Raw genomic sequence first — 17,149 nt, forward strand, 5'->3', positions numbered from 1 at the left:
TGCCGTTGGAGAGATTCTGCCCAAGACAAAAAAGAAGATAGAGGAAGAGACTGGATTTTCAAGAAAATCTATCAGGACACAATATCAATTATTTGGGAAAGTGTAGTGTGTTATATACTGAGACTCGAATTTCTAACTTAAATGAGTGAATTTGGACAAATAGCGACCTTTCAGAGCCTAAGTTTTCTCATTTGTAAAAAGAAGTTGGAATAGATGATTTTTAATATTCTTCTAGCTCATGACTTCTAGTATCATGATTATGCAGGTACTCTTATTTACAAGAAGGAGTTTTGGGGTCATCTAAGTTTGTTCAGGTACATAATTTTATAGGTAAGGATGCAGAGGCTCAGAATCCTTCCAGTGTCTTATCCAAAGCTGAGCTTAGAATCTCTGTATCCTTGATTTCTCTTTTCATTCCGCCATGTAATTATCTTCCCAAACTATAAAATCTTCTGAATTACTCCTTGGGTTCTTGTATGCATACTTAGAAGGCAAAATGCATTATAACATCTTTAAAACCCTTGCATTAAATTTGCACCTTCAAAGGATCCTTAAATTACTTCCCACCCAGAAGTTCCCACATAGCAGATGTCACTGATACCTCTTACTTCAGGTTTGAGTTTCTAGCATGTTTGGATAGTAGTCCCATTGAGTCATAAGATGAGATCATGAACCTCAAAGTATGTGGAAAGCTGTAAAGCATCTACGACAACACTCTTGGTTGGCTACTCAGTATTAACTCCCAACCCTCCTCCCTTGTTCACTAGATACTTTTCTAACCTCCCTTAAAGCTAGTGGTGGCCACATGACCTTGTTCTAGCCAATGAGTCTACTGAGAAGATTTCTGAGGAAGATTGTATTCTCTGATAAAAGGAGAAAGCCTGAGAGAACAGTTCTCTCAGCATCCTGAGCTGCCTTTGGACACATTCTTGAAGGATGAGATGTTTGGAGCTATGGCAGCCTTCTTGTAACCATGAGGGGAATCACAGAGATGTAATCCTAGCACCTTAACATTGTGGAGCTGTACACCTCATTTTGAATTTTTTAAAAGTTAATTATAGATCGTCAACATGGTTTAAGTCATGGTTACTTGAATTTTCTACTTTTAGTATCAGAAAGCATTCCTAATTGATAAACACCTGTACAGATAAGACATATGCTCAATAACAGGAAAGACACATTAGTCAACATTGTATCCCAATGCTTGACAACAGGAGATAGATAATAATTGAACATTAACTGAAGGAATTAATGAACAAATCAATGTCATTGTGATTATTATCCTTGTTTAATGCAGCCTACAGAGTGGATATTTAACTTTTTGTTTTTTAAACAAATTGGGGGTTCTGGGTGAAATTAGGGAAGGAGTATGATAGTGGAAAACAGGAAACAGTACAAAGTCCATCCATCACTTTTGACCATTGGGGAGAGGTTGGAAAGGGAATTCTTCAGTTCACATTTGTGGCTGATCCTATAATTTGGCTGATACAATGTTCATTTCCAACCCTTTTCTTCCATATGTTTCTCTCCCATAGAAGCAATTAAAGCTAGAATCTCCATTTCCCAGCCTCCTTTCAAGTTTGAGTGGCCATGGGACAGTGCTAACTAATGAGACCAAAGTCGAGGGGTGCTGGCACCATCACATCCACTTTCTCTTTCTTCTACCCTAGAAAACGGACATGATAGCATCTTGTTGCACAGTAGCCATCTTTCAACCATGAGGTGACATGCATGAGGACAAAAGCCAGCACGCCAAGAATGATGGGGTGAAGTGGTAGAGTCTGGATCCTTGGTATCTTCGTTAGGCTGCTGTGTTATCCTCAGACTTCTCTTGGATAGGACCGATAACCCTTAGCTGGTTAAGTCACACGTATCAGCAATAAATGAGTACCTACTAGACTATTCAAACTAACTGTTCTCTTGCAGTCCAAGAGCCAGCAGCACAGTAAAGTGGGTTAGACACAGCACGGAGACACTAAGCAGGGCAGAGAGGACAGAATGTTGCCAAGGGAGAATTTATTCTCCAGCAAATGGTGGCTGCCACAGGCATTTGTTGTCAATAGCATGCAATACAGAAGATGCCCCTTTCTTAAAATCTGGCAATAGAAACAGGAACAGTTATGAAGATAGTTTTCAAAATGTCTTAGTCTTAAGTCTTAACATTGTTAAGTTAAGTCTTAACATTGAGAATTTTAAAAAGACAGAAATTCTCAGCATTATAAAATGGCCTGATACGAGAAGTTTTCTCTCAAATACAGACCAGCGAGAAAGAGATCAGGAAGGTGCAGGGTGCAAAAAGCCCCAGTAAAGGACGAAAGAGAGGCTCTAAATAGAGCCAGGGAGGAGTGTCATTCACTGCTCTTGGCTGTGGAGCCCATCAGCCCATTATCAGAATATATCATTTGTTCCTCCGCAGATGCTGTGAGATACCCCAAGAAATGCTCCACTAGCTGAAAAACTGGAATCACGGTTTTCAGTACAGAAGCGGTGAACAGGGGTTAAAATAACTAGTTTGAGATCATGGTAAATGCCTCCTTTTTGCCATTTCCTTCCTTCCTTCATTCCTAAACTACCTTTTCCTTCATGAATCCCTTCTTAAGACAACTCGAGATGGGTATTGCTGTGGTATTTTACTACATTGTGTCCATCTTACATATAGGGAAAAAATCTCATGAGACAAGTGACCTCTTAAGTTTCCTGGTCTCCATTTCACGTGGTCTCGGAGTGAGAGGTGTATCGCTGTTAGAATGCCTGTGCTCCCATTTTTATACATACAGTTACCATAGCTAACCCAACACCCTATTATAGTAGGGTTGCCTATTTCGTTTTCTATGCACTTTCTTTCCTGTGTTTGATAGACCCCTCCCCCTGTAGAAATTGCATATGTCTAGTTATGTACAATTTCTAAACATAGTGATTCATATGACTATTTTCCTCAGGAACTCTCATGGAAATAAGGTACATATAGTCCCTGGTCTACTCCTAGGGGTGCTGTCTGCATTATTCATTTGAAGTTTGCAAATGACTTTGGAAATATAAAGTGCCATATAATTTCTCTATATTATTCTCTTATGAATTAAAGTAGGATACAAATTTTAAATCAGTAACTTATTCATAAGATGAAAAAAATGCGGAGTGTTAAATCACATTTAACATAGTAAATACTTCACATTAAACCATCAAAATGGAAAATGTCTGTAATACGTTATATATATTTTTCCTACATGACCCAGTATACATCTTAAAGCAACACATAACTATGTTTAATATTGAATCAGTGTCATGCTTTTGCTACCTTTAAATTCTTTTTCTTTTTACTTTTAGCATCAAAAATCATCTCAGGCTTTTTCGGTGTTACGACTACGTTTTCTGTTTTTTAAAACATTTCCCAGAATATATGGAAAGATGAGTATAATGAGTTTTATAGAAAGAGATAAGAATTATTTTTTTGTGGATAATGATATGTGCCACTTGAGAGGTTCCCCACCCTAAATAGTGTGAGATGGCTGAACATACGACACCTGACACTGGACAGATGAGATGACAGCAGTTTATTAGTCACATATATTCACGGCTGGGGAAGGAGGATCCTGCACGTCATGTAAGGCCACACTTGGGTTGCCCTTGGGAGCAGAGTGAATCAGCAGGGGCTGTGAGAGACAGGCTTTCTAGTAACAAGAGGATGAAGTGACCCCTGGTTCCCACAAGATCATGTGACTGACTTGTTTGGATAATTTTGTGAGCTGGTAGGGCGATGAAACCCATTAGGTTGAGGACCAAGCAGGGTGCAGGTAAGCTGGCCAGTAGGGGAGCTAGTTGGGTGGGCAGCCTTTCTTTCTGTGTTGGGGGCATATCTGGCAAGAGCAGGGAAACTCACAGCTGGGCCTTTGGGGCCCTGAGAGGCTCAAAGTTGTCAAGGCAGCCCATGAAATTTTAGGCCTTACAATGTAAGCACCTGCTATGTGCTTAGCAGGATGAGTAAGGTAATTCTTGAAGAGCTAACCATCAAGTTTGGGACACATGTTCACAACCAAATCATTGCAATGAATGTCATAAGCTCTATAGTGGAAGTAGGTATAAATTGATTGGAAGCATAGAGGAAGGATTGGCTAATTGAGACAGTTGGAAAAGGCATCATATTGAACATCACTTATTAGACTGGGTTGTTACTATACAAGTTTACAAAAGGTTGGGCAACATAGCTTATCATCTCTTTGCATATAGTGAATGTCCCTTCGACTGCTAACCTAATGCCAATGTCTTCCTCTGGCATATTAACACTCAGGCAGTAGCAATTGAGTCATTGGATCCCTATTTTTCCCATGCCTCAGCAGACATGGCAAGTACCCTATGTCTGTGCTTTGAAGGTAGAAGACACAGCATTGCTATTTATCCCTCTCTCCCTGGAAACAAAGCAAAACAGAACCAAAACCAAGAAACAGAACAGTTGTTTTCTCTATCTCTCTCTATCTCTGTCTGTCTCCTCCCTCTCCCTCCCTCCCTCTGTCACTGTCTCCCTCTTTCCCTCTTTTCCTCCCTCTCTCTCTCTCTCTCCTCCCCCTCCCTCTGCTGTTTATCACCCCCATCACCACTTCTAATGTCTATCTGCTGACATGGTTGATGTTGTATATTGCTCTTAATTCTATTTTTATTTTTATTCTTGTATCTTCTGCTTCTTGTCACCTCGCCCATGCTCTTTAGCTTTTAACACACAGAGACATTGATCTTTCAAAGACATAACTAGCCGAATAGCATTCTCTTTTCATCCACACATTCACTCTAGTTGGCAAGTCACCCAAGCACAGCATTTAAGATATAATCTTCGGCAGTTCAACTCACCACTAACTGCTGAAAATAAGTTCTCTCTTTTCTCCTTGACCCCATTAGTACAGAAGTGGTGTTGCTGGCATATTGGTCATAAAACAGTAATATTTACTTAATATTTAAACATGCTTACATTCAGTTTGTGATAGTTCATATTGGAGTCTCTGATGGAGGCGAATAAATAGGACTTCTCTTCCCAGCTGCAATCTGAACCAATTGAGGGGAAAAGTGGCAGATGGAGACCAAAATATCACGATTACTATTGATAAAGGCTGACATGGAGGACGGAGCTTCTTGAGGGGCAAAGGGCCAGCTAACTGAGCCCCAGAGCTCGGCAGATTTTCCCACTCTTTCAGTCTCAGCAGTGTGGACGAGGGCGGGCGCCCCTGGAGCTGCAGGGGCAACTCCTGCCCCACGTGGAGATTCACCCACAAGCGAAGAGCAGAGCCAACCAAGCACACAAGGGGTTCCTCCCGGAGTCTGCATTTGCCCCAGGTGCTCAGATGAGCAGAGAGAGGCCAGCTGCATTTAAGAAAACATTCTCCTGAGGAAAACCAGAGAACTGGGGAAGCAGCATTTCCCCTCAACCATTTCACAATGGCTGTAATATGAAGTTATTTACTTTAGAAAACTCACTGTTCGTTGAACCTTCTTAGTATTGTAATACCAAATTAAGTGTTTAAGTTTTGGCTTTCTGCTCCTAGGTCATTTTATTAACACATTCAATCCTTGCAATGCATCTTATTTTGGTGAAGAGGGGATGATTTAAGATTTTAAAATACTGTAGAAACAAATCCCCGAAGGCCCAGCTGTGAGTTTCCCTGCTCTTGCCAGATATGCCCCCAACACAGAAAGAAAGGCTGCCCACCCAACTAGCTCCCCTACTGGCCAGCTTACCTGCACCCTGCTTGGTCCTCAACCTAATGGGTTTCATCGCCCTACCAGCTCACAAAATTATCCAAACAAGTCAGTCACATGATCTTGTGGGAACCAGGGGTCACTTCATCCTCTTGTTACTAGAAAGCCTGTCTCTCACAGCCCCTGCTGATTCACTCTGCTCCCAAGGGCAACCCAAGTGTGGCCTTACATGACGTGCAGGATCCTCCTTCCCCAGCCGTGAATATATGTGACTAATAAACTGCTGTCATCTCATCTGTCCAGTGTCAAGTGTCGTATGTTCAGCCATCTCACACTATTTAGGATGGGGAACCTCTCTCTCATCAATAAGGTGAATAGCAGGTGATTAAAATGGTGCTGAATAAATTGATAAAAACATTAATGTCTGAACCCATATCATCTTATCATCAAAAAAGACTACATTATATACGTCTATGTTTTACTTAAAGGCACTAAATTATATAACATGCCTTGGAAATATTTCCATATAGCAAAAATTAAAAGTTTGGAATATGAAATCATTAGGTATCTAGAAATATATTAACCAAATCAGCCACTCCTTGATTTGTGTGGGTAAAAACTTTACTATGTAATTGGAATAAACAATTACTTACAAATTATTAAAATTAAAATCTGGTGAGACTGAGGGATTTTTTTTCTTTTGGCTTATCTGTGTGTCCTAATCTTTCCTCAAATAACCTGGATTACTTACATTCTTAAAATGTTCAATTAGAAGCAGAAGTCATTCATCAATTGAACGAGCTCTCTGAAGCACAGAATAACTAAATCTAACCCACTGCACAGAACGACTTACCAAGAAGCATATTTCAGGTCAGAGTAAGAAGGGTGGGAGTTTCCCCAAGTGGAACGTGCACTTCAAGACTTTTTGTGAACTCCAACACAGTAAATGTCCACTCAAAGAGCAGATCTGTGTGTCAGCAATGGTGTAGAAAACAATCCAGACCTGGTCTGAAGTCCTACTAGATTCTTTTCTGTTCCCTTCTGTTCTTCTGGGGTCCGTTTTCTCTTTAGCACTCCTGTAATAGCTTAAACCCACATCCAGAGAGGCCCCTATATTCATGCAAATTGCCTGGAGAAACTCTAGTCTCTCCTCACTAAGCTGTGGGTCTCACATCTGTCTCACCCCAGGGTTCTCACATCAAACCCCAAGGGGTAGAAGCCCTCTTTGTCTTCATCTCCAAAGTAAGACTCCAAAGTTTCTTTAAAGACGTAGAGGAGGACCAGGGAGGGGTTGCATTTCAGCACTGCAAAACCAGCCGTCTGAAATGGAATACCGGAATACCGGGCCTCTAGTCCTGGAGCCCATGCTGTGACGAGTTTGACAGGGGCTGCTGTCTCCTACTGCCGCTGTCATTTTTCACAGCAGCCATGTGGGTCCCTCTTCCTGGACCCTCCCTTCTCAATTGCCTCTTCCTGCATCCCTAACTTTTTCTGAACCCTTTCGCACCTCTCTCCTAGGCTGCCCTTGGAAACTTAAGTCTCTGTTCCCTGTACTGTTTGAGCATCTCAGCTTTCCACCTTTTTCTCACTGTTGTTCATCCTCTGGGGTCATCACGGCCAAAGACACTACAACAGTCCCATCTCCCCCAATCCAAGTGAAAAATATGTTCTCTTGCTAAGGGGATTTAGATTTGTGCCTTCCTCAGGTGTTAACTGGCTCAAACATGAGTCTGCTTTTCAAAAATATAAAATAAACTTAAAATATATCATTAGACTATGTTTCAAAGCACACTTCTTTAAAAACAACAACTTTTCATCTGTTTAGCATGAGTTCCATATCATCCTAGAGACCCTTTGACCCAAAATATTAAAACAAAAAACCCCACATTATTACTGGTTTGAGAAAGAATATATAAAATACACCACTATGCTGTCTTCAAAAAAAATTTCTCTTTTCCAGGAAGAGTCAGAGCCAGCTTCTGACCATCATCATCAAAATCCACAGTGTGTTCAGCTGTGGAAAGAGCACTACATGAGGAGCCCAAGACCTGAGCTCAGACCCAGAGTCTGGATCTTGACGATACTAATAATGACTCAGACATGAGTTCGGTTATAACCCATTTACACAGGGCTGAGGCTTTACCTAATAAGGTTATTCACCACCATATCTGACCACTTACCTGAGATTAAATTAATCAATCAATTTATTCATATTAGTTAGTGGTGGAGCGTGAATGAATGTAGTGCTTGGATTCTAATGTGATTTTCCTGAATGTTAAGTATTTGTTTCTTTATACCAGAAGCCTCCTAGTGGCAGAAATGCAGCAAGAAGGAGATTGGACCTTCAGTACTTTTCCTTCCAGGCCTAAGCGTGGATTAGATTTCAGTCCAACCTTGTCTGACTTTTCTGCTAATAATTGGTTAACACCCAATGTCTGCACTCCTGACACATAACATGGGAGTAGACTTGGGTTAGTATAGTTCTATTGAAGATGGCCTTAGGCCAAGAGAAGCCCACGTTCTATCTTTGCTATAAACTCCCTGTCAATTGTTTTCTCTCCCTTCACCTTTGTTTTTGTTTTTACGTATATGGCTATTATTTCTTTCATGGTCATGATGCTGAATCAGAAATGCGTATAATATACTTACTGCTAAACTTTGTCTTCACTTACCATGTGCTTTTGATCCAAAAGTGTCACAAGTCTTGTTTGAGCTTGGATTGTCTAGAAAACTAATAATTATAGTGTAGTGAAGAGAGGAAAGCCCTGGATTACTTAATTCAAAGGAGCCTTTGAGTCTGGTTAAGCAGAAGAGACAGGGAATAAACATCCGGTTTTTGATTGATGCTCCCTAACCTTCATTTTTGTCTGTAAAGAAGCAGAATAGGAAAAGGCACAAAAAGGGGCTCCAATAGGAGATCTAAACACAGGGGTGGAAGTCAGCAACACCCAGCACTGGGCTTGGTCTAGCTACCAAATTGTTGCTTGATCTTAGCCACAAGGTAACAGTGTAAAGTGAGGGATCTGGTCACTGTATTGTTCTCTCCTCCAAAAAAAAAGGTTGCACAGTTCTATAATGAGACATAACATGAATACCAATAGCCAATCAGGCCAGTGTCAGGAAATTCCCTGCTGTAGCGTGTTAGCTAAAACCATATAAAATAAACATCTTGAGGGTTCAGTAAACCCCCACAGGGATGTAGGTGAAAAGATGCACCATTTTGCAATGGACTAACATTTTCCCTATTTCTTGTTCTTATGCTTCTTAGATAAAAACAACAGCCGAAAGCCTTAATAACAATTCTGTTGTACTTAATCAGTGCTAGAGAATGCTAGAACAACCTGACACGAAGCTTCTCGATGTAGTAAATTAATCCAAACCATCAATTTTGAATTGTTTATTTTCCCCAGTCAGGTTCTGCAGAATTTCTCTCCTGCCGTTTTAGAATTTATTTAGTAACAAAGAATCCAGCATGTTCAAATCTACAATAAAAGTGGGACCTACTCTTTTAAGATGAATTTCAGGGTGCTGTTATTCTGCCAGGAGCACGCAAAGATCACGACTATTTTAGGGGTCATAGAATAGTGTAACAAACCTAAACCCAATTGCTTTTCTTGTTTTATATTAAAGAGAAAAGTTGTTTTGTTTTTTGGTCTGGATATTTTCCAGAGTTTCTTGGACTAAGTATTGATGTATAAGTAAAGGTAAATAGAAGTATCAGGTATCGCATAATGACTTGCTGCTACCAAGATAAAATTGATCTGAATTTGATTTAGCCGTAGAATCACCTCCTACAGGAGGAAGGCCTGTTATGATTTAGAGCAGGCAGAGTCTGGGCTCTGTCACTTACTGCTTTTCTCAACTTGGATAAGTAAGTTATTTAGCCTGTCTAAAACTCAATTTGCTCATCTGTAAAATGGAGATAATAATATCTTCCCGTACTGTTATTCTAAAGACTAAACGAGATAACAGATGTAAAGTACTTAAACCACAGTGTCAGGAACATAGTAACTGCTCAATAAATGGTAGCTTATATTTTAGTAAGATTTCTCTCCTACTGTCCTAGAATTCATTTAGTAACAAATAATCCAACACTTTCAAAATTACTAACAGGTCTGAACTACCCTTTTAAGATGAATTGCTATATAAAATTAAAGTGAGCTTTCTTTTTAAAATATGATTGCTCAGGGGGCCGGCCCTGTGGCCGAGTGGTTAAGTTCACGTGCTCCACTTTGGCAGCTCAGGGTTTCTCCGATTCGGATCCTGGGCGCAGACATGGCACCGCTCGACAGGCCATGCTGAGGCAGTGTCCCACATGCCATAACTAGAAGGACCCACAATTAAAAATATACAACTATGTACCAGGGGGCTTTGGGGAGAAAAAGGAAAAATAAAATCTTTAAAAAAATAAAAATAAAATAAAATAAAATATGATTGTTCAATATCCCATCTGTTATGTTTTCCACAATTCCTTTTAAAAGAGAAGACAAATTCTACCAAATTTTCCAGATAAATAAAAATATCAAAATGTACCCTGATTTTGATGTATTGTTTAGTATGCTATATTACACAAAATGGTAGCCAATAAAACTTTTCCATTGGAAATAATTTTGGGGACTTTAATACATCAAATGAATGAAAATTGAACATTGGGGAAGTGGTAGAACTATGTGTTTACTGTGAGCTCAAGAAACCTGAGGGTGAAGCTCCCGAAAGCTAGAATCTGTGTGTCTGTTTTCTTTCCTCTAATCAATCCGACTCTCCACCACGCCCCCTCCCTTCTTTCTTTCCTTTTCCCTTGCAGTCTCTGAATCTGTCTTGACAATCCAGATTAGCAGGGACAGATAAATGAAAGCAGTTTGGGTTCTATATGGAAGACATTAATACAATCCCAAAGTCCTTATTAAGTAACCTCATAAGTGGTATAGCCCTCATTGATTTATATCAATTCTAGCTAATAACAATTAATAACCTGTGTAGATAAAAGACAAAACACACTAGTCTGCAAAATTATCAATGATCTAATTCTTCACTTTATTGGCCATTGTGAGAATAGAGATACACCTTTGAGTACAAACATATGAAGAAGTTGTTCCTACTAAAATGGACTTCAGACTTTAGAACTGATGTATAAACCCCCAGATACCATTTTATACAGATTAGTTTTCAGAAACCAAATAAATTTTATTTTGATTATTAAAATTTTAAAATATCCTTCCAGGAGAGAATTAAAATAATGGGAATAGCACGTTGCTTCTTCAGTCTATAGCGAGTTGAGTATTTAGGTGAAGACCCTGTGGGCTAGAAACTACATGGTTGTTACTGAATAGCGACATCTACCGATAACACAGGAGTATGGTCTGCCGCATTAGGAAGCACGGCTCTTTGGCACTGACTGGCCTGGAATCACACATAGTTAACTCCCAAGCATGAAGAGACATTTTGTAGTTTGTGGATTTTGTAGGTCTCTGGTGACTCTTCATTCTCCCACCCATTCCCTGCCAGTTGGCTGAAAGGCTCATCTTAGCACTCGTACCAGAGGTTAAGTAAGCAGGGAATAAAAAAGGAGCCTCACATCAATCAATATTGTTTCTGTTATTTCATGGTTTAGAAACATGAAGTTTCCTTACGGAAGAATTACAAATAACATATGTAGACACTCCCCACCCCGCCCCAGGAGATGGAATTTATCCCCTCCCTGACTCCCTTGAGGGTGGACTGGACTCAGTGACTCACAAAGAATATACTATGAAAAGGAAAAAGTACTAACTTTACAGTGGAGTAGGCAGCAGACAACAGGTGACCAAGGTGAACAATACCAGTGATGCGTGGATACCAGGTACCCCTGATATGATGTGACAAAAGGACACCCCACCTCCGTGGTATCATTTCCAAAACCCCATAACCCCAATCTAATCACAACAGACCAACCCAGATTGGGGGACAGTCTGCAAATACCTGGTCAGTACTCCTCAAAACTGTCCAGGTTCTGAAAAACAAGGGAAGACTGAGAAACTGTCACAGATCAGAGGAGACTAAATGCAGTGTGGTATCCTGGATGGGGTCCTCAACAGAAAAAGGACGTGAGCAAAAAAAAAAAAACGGTGAAATCCTAATAAAGTCTGGGGTTTAGTTAATAGTAAGGTGCCAGTGTTGGTTTCTTGGTGTTAACAAATGTACCACAGTAATGTAAGATGAAAACATTAGAGGAAACTGAAACTGGATGAGGGATATGCAGGAATACTCTGTGCTACCTTTGCAAATTTTCTGTATATCTAAATTTTCAAGTATTCCAAAATAAAAAGTTTATTTAAAAAAAGCATTAAGTATGTGCTGTATACTGGACATTCTTGAGGATAATACCTCATATTTGAAGAACATGCCACCGATTAAAATGTGTTTTCATGCGCTTCCATTTGAACTTCATAGCAGCCTGTGAGGCAGGCAAAATGGGATTGTTTCTATCTACAATGCATAGAGAAGGAAGCAGAAACTCAGAGAAGTTTTGTCCTGCTCAAAGTCACTCAAGGAGTAAGAAGCAGAACCAGAACCCAACTACAGGGCTCGTGGCTCCATCTGCAGGACTCCTTCTTTTTTCTTTCTTTCTTTTTTTTTGTTTTGAGAAAGCTTAGCCCTGAGCTAACATCTGTTGCCAATCTTCCTCTTTTTTTTCCCCCAGAACCCCAGTACATAGTTGTATATCCTAGTTGCAGGTCATTTGAGTTCTTCCACGTGGGATGCCACCACAACATGGCTTGATGAGCGGTGCGGTGCCATGTCCGCGCCCAGGACCCGAAACGGTAAACCCCAGGCCGTCCAAGCAGAGCGTGCAAAATTAACCACTCTGCCACAGGGCCCACACCTCCAGGACTCTTTCTACACCCTGCAAGTTTCTCACCTTTAAATTCTAATAGAAGTGATTCTGGTGGGAGTGATTGACACAATCACAGTGGGAGTGACTGACATGAGATTGTACGATTTAATGTATCTGTGTTATCCTGACCCCTTTGTGGCAGGATTTAAGTGCAGAAAATAGCAATGAACGCTATAAGAAAAAAATGGAATTGGGAAAGAATAAGCCAAAGTTCCAATATTTACTTCCAGGCTTCATCATGAAGTAATAAAATTCTCTCTGCCAAGAAAAATCCTTCTCATCCTTTAAGGCTTGCCTCCAGAATTACTTTGTGAGTCCTTCCTCCCACCTCCCCTCTGCGTACACGGAGCACAGTCCTCCAACTTGTGCACTTCTGCAGCACTTTCCACTGCTTCTTTTGGGGGGGGGGGGAGCGGAAGGCAAAAATATTAGAAATAGACATTTATATTTTTGCTATATATAAAATGACTCTTCAATCTCTCCTTTTCTTACAACCTCTTTTTCTACCCAAATTTAATGCTCAAACATATTTTTTTCTGGCCAAATGGCTTGATGTTGACGGGCATGTTAAATTACTTAAACTCAAATGTCTACAGAGACCAACAAAGGAGGATAGACGAGTAAAGTAGGACCAAGGACAAGAAAAGTCAAGTGACCTTCTTTGTCTCTTAGTTTCCCACTTTTGGAAGATACACAAAAACCGATATTTTTCTACTATAAGAAAAAGGGTGCTTGATGGTAAATGGCAACTCTCATTTGACCCAAGTGTTTGTGAAAGAAAAAGAGAGTAATGTGAATTGTGGCAAATCAGAAAGTGTATGGCCTGTGTAAAAGGGTAGAACTATTTTGTTCCAAACAACTGTTGCCTTGTGGAAATTCAAGGATAGTATTGACAAACATCCTCTTTTTTTTTTTTCAAGAGAATCTGGAAATTCAAATATTTATATTTGGCTCATATTTAGTTAAAATACTATGCTGGCCATCTAAGATGTATGTGGCCCCAATCTGGCCCATGTATACCAGTTTGCAGCCTCTGATTTAAACAATATGTCAAGAGTAGTATCAAAATAAAGTATTGCCTTGAGAGGTTTCCAGAAAAGACTTTTGCCCTCTCAACCTGAGGCCGACCTCAGAAATTCTACTGCTGAACACTCTTCCTTTGAATCAAAAGGGTGTTCTCTATTCAAAATGCAAATATCTTTTAGAAAGTAACACATTGAGTTATTATTAGTGACGCAAACTTTAAAGTACATGATAACATTAGATCTTTTTAAACTATTACATAGATAAGACATGAAAATAGGGGAAAACTGAACAGAGCATAAAAGATTAGAGGAACAAGCTGCCCAGGATAGGAAAGAGCTATGTGTTAGGGTCTAAAATGAAACCTCTATTTTCCCGATTTGATTGTGAGCAGTCCTTGCCCTTGACTTACAATGGTAGCTCCAGTAAGCAACAATTGTTCTTTTCATAAATCTTGAAACAAAAAATTGAGACTTTCTCACTTTTGATGGAATGTTCTTTTCCTGGATTAGTTTACAGTTTCCAGATGGCAAGATATAAGGAAGGGACAAGGATTACTTATAGATGACGTTCACAGATGAAGCTCATGCAAAAGCTCCACCCTCTATATTTCCTCTGACAGCTGAAGCGCAGTATCTAGTCTCTTCCTTAGTTAGGTATAGAGTCTTAGTTAAAATGCCTCCAATGAGAAGCATAATGTTAACCCGTTTAATATTTCAGCGGAGAGAATTTGCAAGAATAGGAAATGGCCACAAAGAATGGGAAATGGAAGATGCTGGACTTTCCTGAGAAGTCTTAAGCACTGTAGTAGCAAACTGAACTTAGGATATTTAACTTTTTAATGAAAGGGCAAAAAAGAGAAGCCCCACACTAGAAATGGAGAAATGAGAAGGTTAGAAAGTAGCATCCTTGTCATTGTTTTGCTTGTAGTCAGCCTTGTGAGTAGATATCACAGTGTTATTTCATTCCCTGGAAATATTATCCTCTGTTTTCCCACCTCCCCTTACCTAGCTCCTTCTCTGCTGGATGTCTAACCCCTTAAAGGACTCTCTAATTGCTTTTATTTGGTAGACTTAAGGAATCATCAAGGCAACATTTTAGTCTTTCAGAAGGGTCTTCCATAATTCTCAGAGCATTTCAAGTTATTCAAGCATTAACTTCATTGGAATATCCTGCCTTTCTGAATTTCCCTTATGGAACTCCTGTCCCCTGACAAGATGAGATTAATAACAGTGTTGGTAAGTCTCACAGCGAAGATTTTTGGAGCCAAACAAAGAGGGAACTGACCATTGTCAAAGCATTTTGAGGAAAGAATTATGACTTTAGAAAAAAAGTTTTAAGTTTATGTATTGTTTGCATTACGTAATCTGGATATTTCTCTCAAGCAAATTTTTTTTAGTATTGATTGAGATTAGTTTCTCCTCTCTGTCTCTTGGGTGTTTTTGTCAACTAACATCACTTCATTGCATTCAGCTGATTTCCTTATTGCTCCATTAAATTCTGTTTTCCTTTCATTATTCTTGTTGTCTACATTTTAACAGGAATTCCTGTTTCCCCACATCTTTACCATACTCAATATTATCATTATTAAAATCCTGAATATTATCATTATTTTGCCAATTTGATAAGTAAAGAATATATATCAAATGTTTGCATTTCTTTATTTGCTAGTAAGGTTGATTTTTCAAAATCATTTTCATCTCTATTTCTTCTTTTGTGAATTCTCTGTTCCTGACTTTTCCCCACTCTTCTTTGAGGTTGCCTTGGTTATTTATAGAATACATATCATAGAGGGCCAAGAGATGAGACTGGATAAATAAATTAGGACTGATTTAAGAGGGCTTGAGAGCCTGCTTGAGAATTTGAAGCTGATATATGAAACAATAAGACTGTATGTCAATTATCCACATCAAGGAAGGGCCAATCAATTTTGAACCTTTTTAAACTATAAAATATAATATGCTTATAGAAGATTGCTTGAAAAATATAAGTACAAATTAACAAATAATTATAAAGCAACAGCAGGCCAAGAAATAGAACATTATGGCATTCTAGAAATGCCCCCTTTGCCCTTCCTTGAACAGAGTTCTCTCCCTCATCTCTGTAAGCAACCACCATTTGTTTTACCACCTCTGTCAACAACATTATTTAGCTCTGCCTGGTGTTTTTTAAAAATCTCATATAGTTTTTTCAAAACCTCATTTAGGGCCATTCTTCTTTTGCTCAGTGTCACGTCTGTGAGATTAGTCTGTGTTGTTAGTGTCTCTTGTAGATTGTTGATGTTCATTGCTGGAAAATGTTTCCTTGTATGAATGTACCATGATTTATTCATGTATTCAGAAGTTGATGGATTTTCAAGTAGTTTTCAATTTGATGCATTACAAATAATGCTACTACCAATATTTCTGTTTATGTATATGGATATTCTCTTTGAATGTATTTTAATAGAGGAATTATTCTATCGAGTTTTTCAAAATCTTTTCCAAAGTGGTTGTACTAATTTATACTTGACCAGCATAATGTGACTTTATGCTCTCCACCCTCACACACTCTTGGTTGTGTAGTGGAATTTCATTGTGGTTTTAATTTGCATTTTTCTGATCGTTAGTGAGGTTGAACAACTTTTCCTATGCTTATGGACAATCAGATATTCTCATTTATAAATTGCCTGTCCAAATCCTTTGCACAGCTTCTATTAGGTTACATAGAGGGGATTGAACAGATAAGTAAATACATTAGGGATAATGGAAGCCATGTTTCTAACTGTTTGAGAAGAACTTTCTGGGAGAAAACAGAAATGAAGGAAGAAAAGAAGGGAAGGAAGGGCGAATAAGGAAGAAAACTAAAGGAAAGGAAGAGAGGAAGAAGTCACAGAAAGGAAGAAAACTAAAATGAATCTTGTCATGTTGATTGGAAATAGAAAAATTGATGCGAACTCATGGTTTTCAATGTATGTAGATAGATGTATAGATGTCCATGGACGCAGGGAGAGTATGAGATGAGCCTGGAATATATTATTATGACAGAAAGCAAGCAAAAACTCAGTGATGGAAATGTATCAAAAGGACACAGAAGCTGGTTTGGATGGCCTCTTAAAAATAAATCATAGCAATAGATTATGACTCACTGAATAAAATAGGAAACTATAAGTCCTAAACAAATATGTTTTAAAGTTTGATAAGAAATAGGGTATGTACATAGTTTCAAGTTACTTCCCATGACACACTTTAAATAGAAATGAGAAAGGCATAATATTACAGTGACACCACCTTTATTAAATGATCAAGATGAATACCACGAGTAACTGGATAAATTAAAATTCTGCACCACCTGATAAGATGCAATAGGAACACAGCGTCAACCACAGTGATATTCCTACCAATACTGCATACTGAATCTCCTTATGAGGTAACAGCACAGAAAGAGAAACTAAGGAACGATCTATAAAATGCCTGGCCTGTAATCTTCAAAAGTGTCAAAGCCATAAAAGTTAGGAAAGGTTACGAAACTGTCCCAGACTGCAGGAGAATGAAGAGGTGTGACAAATAAAGGCATCGTGTGATTCTGAAC

Source organism: Equus asinus, chromosome 11 (assembly GCF_041296235.1).
Source record: "Equus asinus isolate D_3611 breed Donkey chromosome 11, EquAss-T2T_v2, whole genome shotgun sequence".
Classification (NCBI taxonomy): domain Eukaryota; kingdom Metazoa; phylum Chordata; class Mammalia; order Perissodactyla; family Equidae; genus Equus; species Equus asinus.